Source organism: Cuculus canorus, chromosome 2 (assembly GCF_017976375.1).
Source record: "Cuculus canorus isolate bCucCan1 chromosome 2, bCucCan1.pri, whole genome shotgun sequence".
Taxonomy (NCBI): Eukaryota; Metazoa; Chordata; class Aves; order Cuculiformes; family Cuculidae; genus Cuculus; species Cuculus canorus.
The window spans coordinates 145,855,709-145,869,169 of record NC_071402.1 but is presented as its reverse complement, the minus strand read 5'-3'; the positions used below and the strand labels follow the sequence as shown (position 1 = coordinate 145,869,169).

The following is a 13,461-nucleotide window of genomic DNA, read 5'->3' as shown; positions in this document are numbered from 1 at the left end:
TAGGTGTAATGGGTTCCACCCTTATAAGATCAAAATCTTCTCTCACTGAATTTTAAAACAAGATTGCTACGTAGTTCAGTAGGATAAGAATATGTCCTTTGCCTTTCTCTTTGAGAAAATTTCTTTCTCGTATTTTAAAAGTAAAGTCCCTGAAACACCAGATTCAGCCAAATACATCCTTCCATGTCCCATGGCACGCTACATTGAGAAGTGCTATACCTGCATAAAACTCTCCTTATCTACCTCACAAATCTGGTGCTTTGGAAATTTAATTAACATTTGTATAGTACTTGCTAAGTAGAAGACATGAAAACCTCTCTGTTTATCAATAACAGACACTCAAAAAAGTGAGCACTAAATGTTTAGTCCTAATCATACATGCTACTGCTGTATTATGGAGGAGATGAGAATTCCAACATAACTAACTCCCAACCTGACAAACCATGCAGGACCAGTCACAGAAATCACACAAATCTGGCAGGGCGCTGTCCTTCTGAAAAAAAATAACATTAAATATAGAGGTTTTTTCAAAAAAGTTATGTTAAAATGCCTGCCATCTGCTTTAAACTCACAAAAGCAAGGAAATCCGATATCTGAAAATCTCTCAAGTCATCCTATTGTGCCCCGTAGATGGAAAACCTATTTGCATCTAATAAAACAATGCATGCCAATTGAAATCTCATCTATATTGGCAAGTTGTGTAATTCTCTATAGCTATATACTAGATCCAGATGCTTTGGCAAGGGATATCTTCCTTCAGGAATACTGCTTGAGGGAGTCTGTATTGATTGCCTTTGCAATTATAGATCAGGCCACGGCAATCACTACAGACAGGGAAACATTTTGTGCCTGCACTGTACAGGCTTATTCTTACCTTTAAAAACAACCCAGAAAAGCCATCTATTTTTTCTGTCTGTATATTATTGGCAGTGCATCATAAAAAAGAGATTAAATGGGCTATTAAGAAAAATAACCAGTATGTCTTGTAGGCATTTCCAGTCTTCACATGAGGCATTCAAAAATTAAAGTAGTACAAGGATGATCCAGCCCAGAAGTCCAATAAATAACTGAAGATCAAGCACTGATTGTCATTAGTTACTTTCCTCGGCCCTTACTAATGACTCTGCGGCTGTCTAAGGCGATCAGCAGTCTGTCTGCCACTTCCAACAGAGGAAGAAATCTACAAGGGCACTGGTGGCTGTTGCTCCACCACACCCACAGTTGCCTTTGTGCTCAGAGTGTGTGACTAGACACAAGAAGGACTAATTTGTCTTAATTCAATTTGGTTAGATGTGGGCATCTTGTAGGTGGGCTTATATTTAACATTAAGCAAATTGACTTAGCACGAGCTTGTAGCTTCTCAGGCACATCTTAAACTGACAGAAGTAGTTTTTCCCAAAATAAAACCCATACTGTGGCTTCTTCTGGCACACCCAGAATATAGCAGTGTAAAGTCACATCTGGAGATATTAGTAATCATCTCTTCAGTTTTAGGTGGTACTTATGATATTAACTAGTTTTTTAACACTGTTTGAGATTTCAGTGTACAGACACAACAGGGCTGGCAGCGAGGAGATGTCTGCGGAACTGGTAGTTAATCTTAGCTTAACAGAGACACCCGAGGAAACTGGGTGATCATCTCTTGATGTTTCCTATCTGTTGTGTTCTCAGTCTAGTCTTCATTGATGATTTATTCAGTAATTCAGATGCATTCATTGAAGGCGATGAGTTTAGTGAACACGATTCCTTTAACTTTGCTCAGTGATTTTCTTTTTCAATAGTATAATTAGCATAACATGTTTAAAAGCTATCAACCTGACACTTTTGAATTATTTACCTTGAGTGAGTATGTGGCTGGCACAGGACAATTTTGCTCTAACTTGCAGGTTTCACAACAAAAAGCACAGGTTAAGAGTAGTGTTCCCAGTCTCAAAAGAATATAGTCATTGAAAAAATGGTAGGAGGAAAACAAAACCGAGATTGTTATCTCCTTCGCTTAGATAAAGACTGACTGAATTCTACAAATGATCACGGAATACACTGGATGCAGCTTATTAGCTTGATCTTTCTTATTTAATTGATGTTTGCTGTGAAAATACAGTTCAGCCAAGCAGGAGGAGGAAAAAGTGTGTTGTGCCACATTAATTTTGCTCATACAAGCACATAAATGGCCATGTGATAGTTCTGCAGGTTAATTTCATACTCCTGAGAGAGGCTAAGTCTGTTTTTTTTCCTTGTTAACACTTCACATTCATAAATAAAATTGAGTTTTCACGCTTTGCGAGATGGCCAAGAATCAATGAAAGACAGCTACTGCTGCTTGTCTTGACCACTCTGTCTTCATTTTCCCCTGTGCACATTTTAGGGAAGGCTAAATATTGTGTCCCTGTGTCTTGAACCCCCATTTTCTAAAATAGGAATGCTTTTCGGCTACAAAGATGGTTGTGGTGCCTTGTTCCAGAAAAAAAAAAACCCCACACAAATAGCAGCACAGAATCACAAAGGAACAGATCCAACAGTATTTAACATAAAGGAAGGTCTTTCAATTCACTTCAACATGCTTTAATCGGACTGGTATTGCCTTACTTCCTAGTATTGTTTTGAAGTATCCTTTACACTTAGAGATTAGAACTAAACCGTTCTCTCCCTCCCCCTTCACGTTTATGATCCAGGCTTTTGTAATAGTAGCATTTTCCTGCAACGTCTGCAGAATACCAATGAAATATTTCTTCCCATAGTGGCATATAAAATCATGCTCAAGTGGGAGAAACAGTGTTTGTGATATCCTATTAGACTCTCTCTTTAGCTCACTAGGTTCCTTCATCTGTGCCTTATGGCTTATTACCAAATACTGTGAGAACGCAAGGAGCACCTACACATCACTAGAAACACAAACTGAATGGTTTAAAACATAGTCTTTTAATGACTGACTCACAAATTTTTATTTGGAGAATACAAACTTTCTTGCACCCACACTGTTGTGCCAAATTGTAGTTGACAAAGAAACAGAGTAGCTAGGTTTAGATGAAAGCATTTACTGGTGGAAAAGCCAATAAAAAATTGTGGCGCAAGTATTTTGAACTCCTGGACCTTTTCCCAACTTCATGTGCTGCTTAAATGCACAGCATGACCAAGTGATTAGCAGACAGCCCAGTTGTAAATGGGACTCTATTATGCATGTTTGTTTTCAAGCATTTCTAGTGCGATACCAGTCAGTGTTTCTGGAAATAATCAGTGAATCCCAAGTCAGAACAAAAGTGCTAATGTGGTACCAAGTTCCTGGGTAAATAAACAATTGCTAAACAAAATGTTTTCAACAGCATTGTATGTCTGTGTCAACACTGGGTTTCCTCCATGAGTCATCTGGTCACCAGCACTCCAGCTACATAGAAGAGGTTATCCGCTTCCTACAGCTCTATGCTGAAGACTGAAGTTTTGTTATGGAATATATACTACTCAAGGTTTCCTGTGCACTGCAGGAGTTGCATTTTTTGGCAGGATTAGAAACAAAAATCAGAAGGTAAGTCTATCCTGGTGGACATATTTGGTGGGGAAAAAAAAATGACATGAAACAAATACCGTTTGTGTAAGTCTCGGTGGCTATTAGCTAGTAAGAGATGGAACAATATGTTTGTTCTTTATCACCCAACCATATAGATAAAGAATTTTAATAAATGGGAATGATGCCTCAGACACTTCGTATACTGCAGATTAATAGGAAATAACTAACGAGAGGATGATAGTGGTGAAGGTATCCTCACAGGTACTACTTTGTTTACTTCAAATATCCAACATTTCAGTAATAAACACTGATTTCATACATGTTCAGAACTGAATCCAGAAACAGGAAGTAACTACTTTTTAGCTTAGGCATAACCGAGTAGCCATTCTCCTAAGATACTTTTGATCAAATGTGGGAAACCCCACAGAATCCCTTCATTTCATGTAATTGCTGCTAATTAGGAGATGTAGAAAGCTTACAATAATCAGTTCATCTGATAGGATTTTTGCCAAGGCAGTTTGAAAAAGCTTGCAAGAATTTTGCAGTCTCTGTGTTGTTCCCAATTCAGCTTGAACCTGAAATGCACAGTCTGTTTTTTAATATTTCCCTCTACCTGTGACATAGCTAAGCTTCTTATCTCTTGTTGTAGTGATTTTCAGAGTCCAAGCTGAAATATGCAGCCTTTTTCTAATACAAATGCAGTAAATCTCTCCTCTGTCATTGTAACATAAGATTCTCGGATGAATCATTTCACAAATTTCAAAATAATAACTTATTATTTTTCACTGATGTAACATGTAGGTGGATAACATTCCATCACTGGTGACGGTAATCACCTTTAGACCCAATTCAACATCCCAAGTTCTGGTTTGATTAAGTATTTGTCACTTCTGTTTTATCCTCTCCTGGCAGAGATAACTTTCTTTTAATTCAAACTGTCACACTCTGGAGTTCAGGAAGGACATGAAAATGTCAGGTAATAATCCCTCCTGAATCTTGTGAGTAGTTAACACTGCTAATATGCAGAACCATAAGTATGTTGGCATGATTTTAACTTAATAATTTGCAGCAGCCCAAGCTTTCTTGAGATCCATTAAAGCTGATCAGGATAAGCATCGCCTGTCTTTACATGGTTTACTGTGCTTTCAGTACTTAACAAAAGACACTTAATGTTGCAACTTTTCCTGAACCTTTGTAACTTTCTTTTAAGTGAGTTTCATCAGTGATTTGATCATTTCATAGAAGCAAATTATAATTTTATCAAGGAAATAACCTTTTGGAAAGCAATCCAGTCCAAAACACATATAAATAATAACTGGTTTTAAGTACTTGCATTTCCAGCTGTCTTTGTCATTAGTAGGGTATTTGGTACCTCATTCTCTGATTCTCTTTCCAAGTGGAAGCATCATGAGTTTAGTTCCAAGAGTTAAAACTACAAACAGGAAAGAAGCATTATCTTTTTAACAATTAAATACTTGACATGTTTATACTATGAAGGAGCTAAGTTTAAGTCCTCCAAGGCCTTTGTCCTGTTGAAGAGGAAATTGAGTTTCTATCTACCTCTTCTATTAGATAATCACACCATTGTGTTCTAGAAGAATTGGAAGATTAGTGCAGCATAACCCTCCACCCACCTACCTGTCTTCTCTGACTTCCCTTACCATTTTGGGTTTTTATTCTATAGCTTAAGTCTGTAGCAATATTCAGCTCTAGCTTACTTTCTTATTACTCGAATGGACTTGTTTGAAATGCATGACACCTGCCACCTCTACATGTTTAGTGGTGATGAGTAAAAAGAGCTGAAGGGCAGTTTTGTAGCTGATGAGTCAATTTATCAACAGGAGTAAGTGACACGCTCCGGTTCATGAGTAGGTCTTCGTAGACAGTCAGTTCCTCCATAATGTGGTTACAAACATTATATAGTTTCTACACTTATTCACAGAGCATCTGCTTTTATTTCTGAAACCCTTTAATCTGAAATAGATCTCTCTTGAAAATTCTGATCTTTTCTCTTCACTTTCCCTCATTATGTTTATAGTCCACCTACAACAGCAACAGATTAAAAGCAAATATTTTACTTTCAAGCTCAGAGGCCAATAGCAAACTAATGGTCACTAACTCATAGCTTGGCTGAATTTGAGTTGTTTCCATGAGTTCGGGTGAAGTCATAGTTCATGAGATGATAAGTTTTCCTTGTATGAAATCAGACCAAGGTCATAATCACCTTTCTCTCAGTAACTTTTCAAGGTGAACCAAGGTCCTGCTGAGGGGTTATTTTCAGCTTGTCACTCCTGAGCTTTTTGTCACAGTTGCTTGGCTTCCCACTTTCCCAGTGGCTCCCATGTCTTCTGCCTGTGCTATGTGGTGCCCTTATTGGGACCAGCGGTTACTGCCCACTATTTGTTTCTTTCACCATTCCCCATGAGGTTTTTTCAGTTGGTCTTTTCCATTTCTGTTTGCCACAGTTTCCATTTCTCCTGACTGCAAGTATTTGGATTCTGTGATGCACTGTAAAAGCTGCCTCCAACAGCATTCTTGAGTTCCCATATATTAAGTAGGACCTCTGACTTGAGACTCTGCCCAACACACTTCACTCTGCTCCATACACTTCAAATTCCTTATGGTAGGGGAAAATAAATCTCTTTATATTTCAGAATAAGCTGAGGTCTGCTATGAGTGACTATTGTACCTAAAATGTCATTCTTCGCAAAATATGCCTTTAATTTAAAAAACACTTTTCTGGCTATCTCTTTGAACAACTCCCAGATATAGTAGGAAGACCAGGCAGAAGTTATTCTTCTTTCTCAACTGCTAAAATTAAAAAGTTAGGAATTTTTATAAAAGCTGAAATTAATTTATTTAGTGTTTCTAGCACATCTTTTTTTCTTGCAAGAACATGTTTTTTTCGTTTCCCTTTTCAGTGCCACAAAGTCATTAGTATTTATTCATGAAAAACTATTTCACAAAGATTAAGTCTCTGGAATTCATGAAGGATCTGGTTATGAGGGATCAAGTTTAGTATCAGTGAGATTAAAAGTTTACCAAGAACTGATTCTAGCACTTTTGACTCCAGCTTTGTCAAAGAAAGCAGATGAAAGGCCAAATTCTCAACTGGTATCGATTGGCATTGCTTCATGGAATTAAATGGAGATGCATTTCAATGAACACCAGCTGAAAGTCTGGCTTCAAGATCATCAAAGCTTGTGTGTATTAACCCCATGTGATTATTGGCCACACACTTTCCACTATGATGTGCTGATGTGAATGTATTAAATATCCCACTGGGAAATTTACTATTAATATTATTGGAAGATATTAATCCTTACAATATGAGTAATTCCCCATCTGGTGGTACACACACACACACACAAAAGGTGGGTGTGCCCTTTGCTTTATGAATTAGTTTTCAGGAATGTGTTTGAAAGCACAGTTGGCTGAAATCAAATGCATGTTTCACAGCACCAGAAATTTACATGTATGTAATCATATTCAATATGACAACAGAAGCAGATGGATTCCTAATGGTTAATGCCCTTGGAGGACTGTGAGTATGAGATTCAAATATATTGAAAACCTTTGTGGCCTCCATAAGGGAAAATAAATGACAAGTGAGAAGATAAACGGATAATAAAATGAGTGTATTTGCTTTTGCTGTTCTTTCTTTTCTTTTAATTGCATTTTTATTTCCTGCTTCGATAATCAAAGGAAAACTATATATAGCTTAGAGCAAATTTTATGACAAAAGGAACTTAGTTTGAGGTTGTCTTTATTACCAGTTGCTTTTTAAAATTAACCTTGAACATCGTGGACTGGTATTATGAAAGAATCTGAAACAGTGCAGAGGAAAGACATTTGCTTATTGCTATCCATGGGGAACCAATTTATTATTTGTTTCATTTATTAATTTTTATTTTTCACATTGTGATTATATTGGTTCCTTCATATCAGCTAAGGAGTGACCTGTAGGTTCCTATATTACAGTGTGAACTCGGGATAGCTTCAAGACAACGCCGGCTAAACCGTTAATTCAATAATTCCCTATTGTTTCTTCCTGTAACTGACATATTTTAAGATAAGAACAGAAAAACAAAAAAATTCTTTAACCTGTTTGCTAAGTGTAAAGCATTGTTGCATGTATCTACGTGCAGTGGTTGGATGTCACCTTTATTTCTTTCTCTCACCAGAGTATGTTATATATTTAATAAGAATGATGGAATTAATGTAGGAAGCATTTCTACAGGAACTATCAATGGCTCAGCTCCATTCTCAATAAACTCAAGTTGCACAAGATACCGTATTTCTTGTGTAGTTTTTGTTTTGCACACTTTGGTAGAGGCAGTATTTAGAAAGAAACCAAAAGAGTCAACAAAATAAATGACCCAGTGTATTCCCCAAACTAAAATTTCCTAGACTGTGTTGATGTGCTCTCCCACCCCTTTCTAAAATGGTGATTTATGAGAACAGAACAGCTTTTTCATTCCAAGAGAATTAAATCTATTTTTAAAGCCACAACAGGTCCTAGCTCTTTATAGCAGATTCATTCTGCAGTAGATGTCCCTTTTCAGGGAGCTCTAATAATTAATTAATTTAGCAGACTTTAGAAAAATAAAAGACCTGTTTAATTACTGTCCTAGAGATGAAAACATTTAACCTGAAAGTCATATGACAATTGTCAGGGACTGTATTTGCAGACACAGTGAAGCAAGAATTCCTTTAGGAAAAAATTGAGATTTTAATTATTGGCTTCTAGGAAGACATGATTAACAAGGGCTTCTCATCCTCAGTTATCAAATCCCAAGTGCTCCTGCATCTACTGTTTCTTAAGTAAAATCTCCAAAGTTCATTCCAGTTCTCAGAGTAGCCTCATTAAATCAACTGTAGTTAAACCTTCAGTAGATTAGAACTTGTTAGGGGAATGTAGACGTAACACTTGATTACCTTTCTAAAGCTGATGATATGAATTGATTTTTATAGATTGGTCAGCCCTGACACAGCCAGCAAGCCACCTCCTCCCACTCCCAATTTTCCCAAGCACAGGAGTTAAACCGTGCATTTAACAGGCTTGCAGTAAATGAGTTGCACATAGGTAATTGCTGAAGTTTTTACTCAGAATCAGAAAGCTCTACAATTTCTGTAATCCACTGATACTCTGTGTCCTGTTTTATCCTCAGAAAAAAAGTACTACCAAGGAAAAACGTTGTATATCATGATAGCAGGAGACTTAGAGGTGTTTAGCGCTATGTAATTAGCTCTAGCACTAGTTCTTAACATTTTTGAGGCCAAGAACAGTTACACCACTGCTATTTCCACCACAATAATGACAGAAAAAAGATGTAAACACACTGTATAAAAACTGATTGTAAATGACTGTGCATTTTAGTGTCAAGTTTTGCTTCTATAATATCCCTTTCAATAATTCTTTTTTCCTTTTGGTCAACACGCCTATGATTTCTATTATATAGAGCACGTAGTAATTGATCAAGAGTAACAAACCAAAAATGTCCTATAATAGTCATGTTACTGAATCATGATGTGCCTTAGATCAATTTTGTAATAGTCTGCCTTGCCTATCTAACAGATGAATAAAAGGAATGCTTAAATAAAAGTGCTGTCTGCGGCTTTTGTACAAGGTAACATTTTGTCTATTTTGCAGAATTTAATATTGCTATTGGTCTTCTTTCATTGGCTGCTCTTCTAGCACTAGTATTGTCAGGTTAATGTGCTGCAGGATTAATTGTTAGGTTGATTTTAAGATTTGGTCATGAACAAGGCTTTGCATTGCTTAACTCATCTTTTCAACATGATTTTTTGATTGCTTGTTCACAAGTTGTTCTCTTTGGTCATCTTCCAAGTTTTTTCATTTGTCTTATGTGTAGGCTACAAATGTTTTCTATGTCATATATACATTCACACAGTACGTGCCTTTGGCAATGAATATTCACTACAAATTTAATATTTTCTGAATCAATCATCATCCGATTTCTTTGCTGAAGTTATAGTTACAAAATCTTATTGGCAGTTTATTTCATTGTAGAATCTTCATCTAGTTACATGAATTACTTGCTTAAGAAAGAATGCATTTAATGATTACAGTTCTTTTTCTTTTCTTGGAAGTGTATTTCACACTAGAGAATTCTCAAGTTGTATTCATGTAAGAGTTTTCTTCACCCACTACTGAAGTAGAACAGCAATTATTCAGCTTTGACCAAAAATGTCTGGAAACATCCGTTTCCCCAATAAAAATTGTCATTACTTTCTACTGTCTGTGAATTGCAAACACAACTTCACTTTATGGAAGATCTTGCTTATGAAATATCCTGCCTTAAATTTCACAGAGCACAATTTGTCTCACTTGGAAGTGTAAGAGGAGTGTTACTAGACTCTGCCAGTTTTGAACCTACAGTTCAAGGAAGCCTAGGTTTTTCAAACCTAGCTTGGAGCACTAGAACAGCTCTTCCAGTATTTGAAGTGCCAGTTTAATAAATCACTCCCCACAAAATAGTTGCTTCTGACATTTCAGCCAAAGCCCTGCTGCTTTTGCAGGAGCCTATGTGCTTTTATCTTGAACATTGGTCTGAGCTACAAAAATGTTCCAGTTTATCACATACTGTTCTGTACTGTCGCTTAGAAATATGCTTGTGGTTGCTGAGTGAATATTGATAAGATACCTTGAGACTGTGATAAAAATGGGGTAAAGAAAAGGTATCTTTCAAATTTGATAAATAAAGTCTTTAAAACACTGATAAAAGACTCCTGAGAGTCCATTATTGAGAATGAATTCTCAGAGGTGCACACAATGTTGGGGGCTTATTGTTTGGTCATGCTCTTTCAAAGGTTTAGGGCTTTTACTTTGTGTTTCTAAGAAAAAGCTCTTTGAAGGTCATGTTTGAATTCGAAGCTGTGCTTATTGTCTGTTTTTCCATGCTATCTACATTACTGTTGCATATCGTGTTTGGAAGCCCAATAGCTCCTGAAGGTAATATTTTCTAATTCCACTTATCCTACCCTCTGGTGTAGCATTTGTCAGTGCAGGTTTGTGTCTGCAGGTGTTGATAAGGTAGAAAAAGCTACCTGACTAACATTATTATACTGCTTATTTTTTCCTAGGTAGTTTGAAACGATTATCTCTGCTGGACTGTAGTCATGTGCTGAAAGATAGCATGCCCTCCTTCTGTTATACCACCCTCAGCACTTTAAAGTGGTGGTAGCTGTGCAGATTACCTAGCAGTGAGAAATCTTACTGTAATGTAGAGAGGGTGGAGGGAAGGGAGCGTGAAAGAGTGTTGGGGAGGAGCTGCTTTTCACTGCTGGTGTTGCCCCTATATTGAAGGCCATGGCTCCTTCTTAAGGTATCTGAGTGGGCAATTAATGTTTTGCTGTTAGAGAGCAGTGCTGAGCATAACCACTAAACTACTGATGGCAGTGGTGGCCATAGAAAGTGAAGGGAAACAGTAAAACTGAGCCATAAAACCCTCTGCAGTTGACTTTACTCCACAAGACATTGGATTCTCTAGCTGCGATCCTCAGCAAGTATAACATGGGTCCTTCAGCTCTGAGGGAGGTACCCTGGTCAAGGCAAGGGTGGGTGGATCTGCCAGGCTGCCTGTGGCTTGTGTGCCTCTGTACCTTCTCAGCCTGAAAATTATTTTTGTTCCATCAATATTTTTCTTTGAGTATATATAAAAAAAAAAAACCCACCCCACTGAAATAGGAATGGAAAAAAAGGGTCCACTTATCGCCACATGATCTTGATATGGCACTTCTATGAGAGGTTAAAAAAATTAACTGTGTGCTCAAATCATAACAAAGCAGGAGATGTGCTTAGGAGCCTCTGTTGTCTGTACAGACAACTCAGCTCACCAGCTCCACTGAAGCTTTCCTCAGCAGAGCATCAGGCCAGTTGTAGGCATAAATACAACTTTGCATGCCCAAGCAAACCTACCTTTCAACACCTCCCACGTGACAAAGCATTCTTCCTTTCTGTTTCTGTAACAGAAACAAGAGCCCTGAAACACATTTAGCACTAATGGAGATAGCTTACTGCAGTCTTTCAAATCTGCTTTTTCCCCAGGCTCAGTAATAACACAGCACTGGGATCAAAACATGAGCACATTGGAAAAAGAGCAAGTTTCTACATCACAGAAGAAAGATTTCTGTAATTTCAGCCCTGTTTTTTCCCCCTCCCCATTTTTGTTTTGTCTTTTTTTTTAAAGTTTCCTACTATCTCAATTTCTTATCCATTTACTCTGCATACCATCATGATGGCCAGCGCAGCAGCATGTAGGTTGGCAGCTAGGCCAGCCCATGTGAGTTGACAGTTTATGCCGTGAGAATTCAGTATTTCAGTCAGCCATGTAAGTGTGAATAGGTTTCTTATTCCAACATTTTCTAACAAAGGTATTTAAAATGTTATCCCTGGATACATGCAAAATACATGTCTCTAAGGGTAAATAAATACACAACATTTTTAGCAGCCAATTGATGTATGTTGGTCTAATTCTTTCTGCCTCAGTAATTGTAAGAGGATAAAAGTACATTAATAATAATAAAGGGCCTGACCTTTGAAAATTCATTAGGTAACGTGAAAGTAGTAAAGAACTCTTTTCGTTGGCTCTCTCATTCTGGTTTTGGAGCATGAATTAAACTTCAGTAAGCTTATTCTCAAAACATCCTTACAGTTTGGGAATTATTATTCTCACCTACATTCCTAAATTCCAGTTAAATGGAGATTTAGTCACACTTCAGTGGCTCAGTGACTAAACACAGGCATCTAACACAGATATAGCACCTGTGAGGGACTTGTTTTCTCTTTGAGCAGCATCTGGGGACCACAGTGGGCACCCACAAAAGGTGTTGATAGCTTTCTGAGAGCTGTTCCACTGAAATCTCAAGGAAAAATTCAAACTGCTCTCTAACACTCTGCATAAAGCTTGAAAGTGAATAGGATCACTAAATGTATATACTTGGGAGCCAAAAAAACCTCCCCAGGCATCCTAATAGAGGCTTCTGCACCTGATCAGAAGCTCTGGCAAAAGAAGTGAAACACTATGCCTAAGCAACCCTGCAATATGCATAGGGTTTGACTGACAGGAGAGACCTTAAAAATCATGTAAAAGTCATGTTGGGCTTCTGCTGCATTCTTTTGAATAATCAAATAATTTCCCAGAGTGACTTGAGTGGTTGGCTCTGCTGAGCATGAGGACGGTTTATTTCCACAATTTCCATGACCAAAAAGATTGTCCTTAATATCTTAACCTAACTAGGGCATGTTCTGCTATGCACAGCCCAAAGCTGACCAGTGCCAAAGTACTCATGCAGAGGAGTGGGGGGATTTGTGCAGTGGCTGTTCTCAGAGGATCTGATCTCATCCCAAGGGAGTGCACCATCAAGCTCAAGGCAAGACTATGAAGGAGCTGTTCCCCCTTTGAATCTGGTTGTCATGACATCAATGATGCAAGAGTAATTGGACCAGAATAAAAGCAAGAGTAAAAATAAGTAGTGTACTCTGTTGCTGCAGTGATGTAAGGAGCCTACGCAAGGGAGGAAACTTCAGTTTGGGACCCATCTGTGGTGTCTGCTTTTGCATGTATCACTGGATGAAAATGCCTATACAGTGTTGTGAACAGGGACCAGAAAACAGGACTCAGCTTATTTTCACAGCCATCTCACTTACATACAGCTTCAGGCATCTTGGGTCTGTAATGGTTTTGGATTAATGAATTTTACATGACAGTGGCAGCAAAGGGGGGTGATTGGGGGAGCTAGGGGGATCTTTGGTAAAAAACTAGCATAAAGACAGTTGGAATGATTAAGGTCCCACCTATATTTGGAGATCATCTGGAAAGAAAGTGACATTAATCAGGCTTTTGAACAGATGGGAATATTTTTGATGGTCCAGATGAAGCAATGGGCCATAGGCTGGACATTCTTCCTTGAGCGCATGATAGAAGAGGAGCTGA

General features: G+C 37.8%; 1 long non-coding RNA gene across 1 annotated transcript in view; it reads left to right on the top strand.

Annotated features, from left to right (window-relative positions):
* Window positions 1-3,377: 3,377 nt before the first annotated feature.
* Window positions 3,378-13,461, top strand: part of LOC128851450 (uncharacterized) — a 134,738-nt gene continuing 124,654 nt past the window's right edge. Inside the window, exon 1 of the long non-coding RNA XR_008448837.1 lies at window positions 3,378-3,520. This is a non-coding gene — a long non-coding RNA (uncharacterized LOC128851450). The remainder of the gene's footprint in view (window positions 3,521-13,461) is intronic.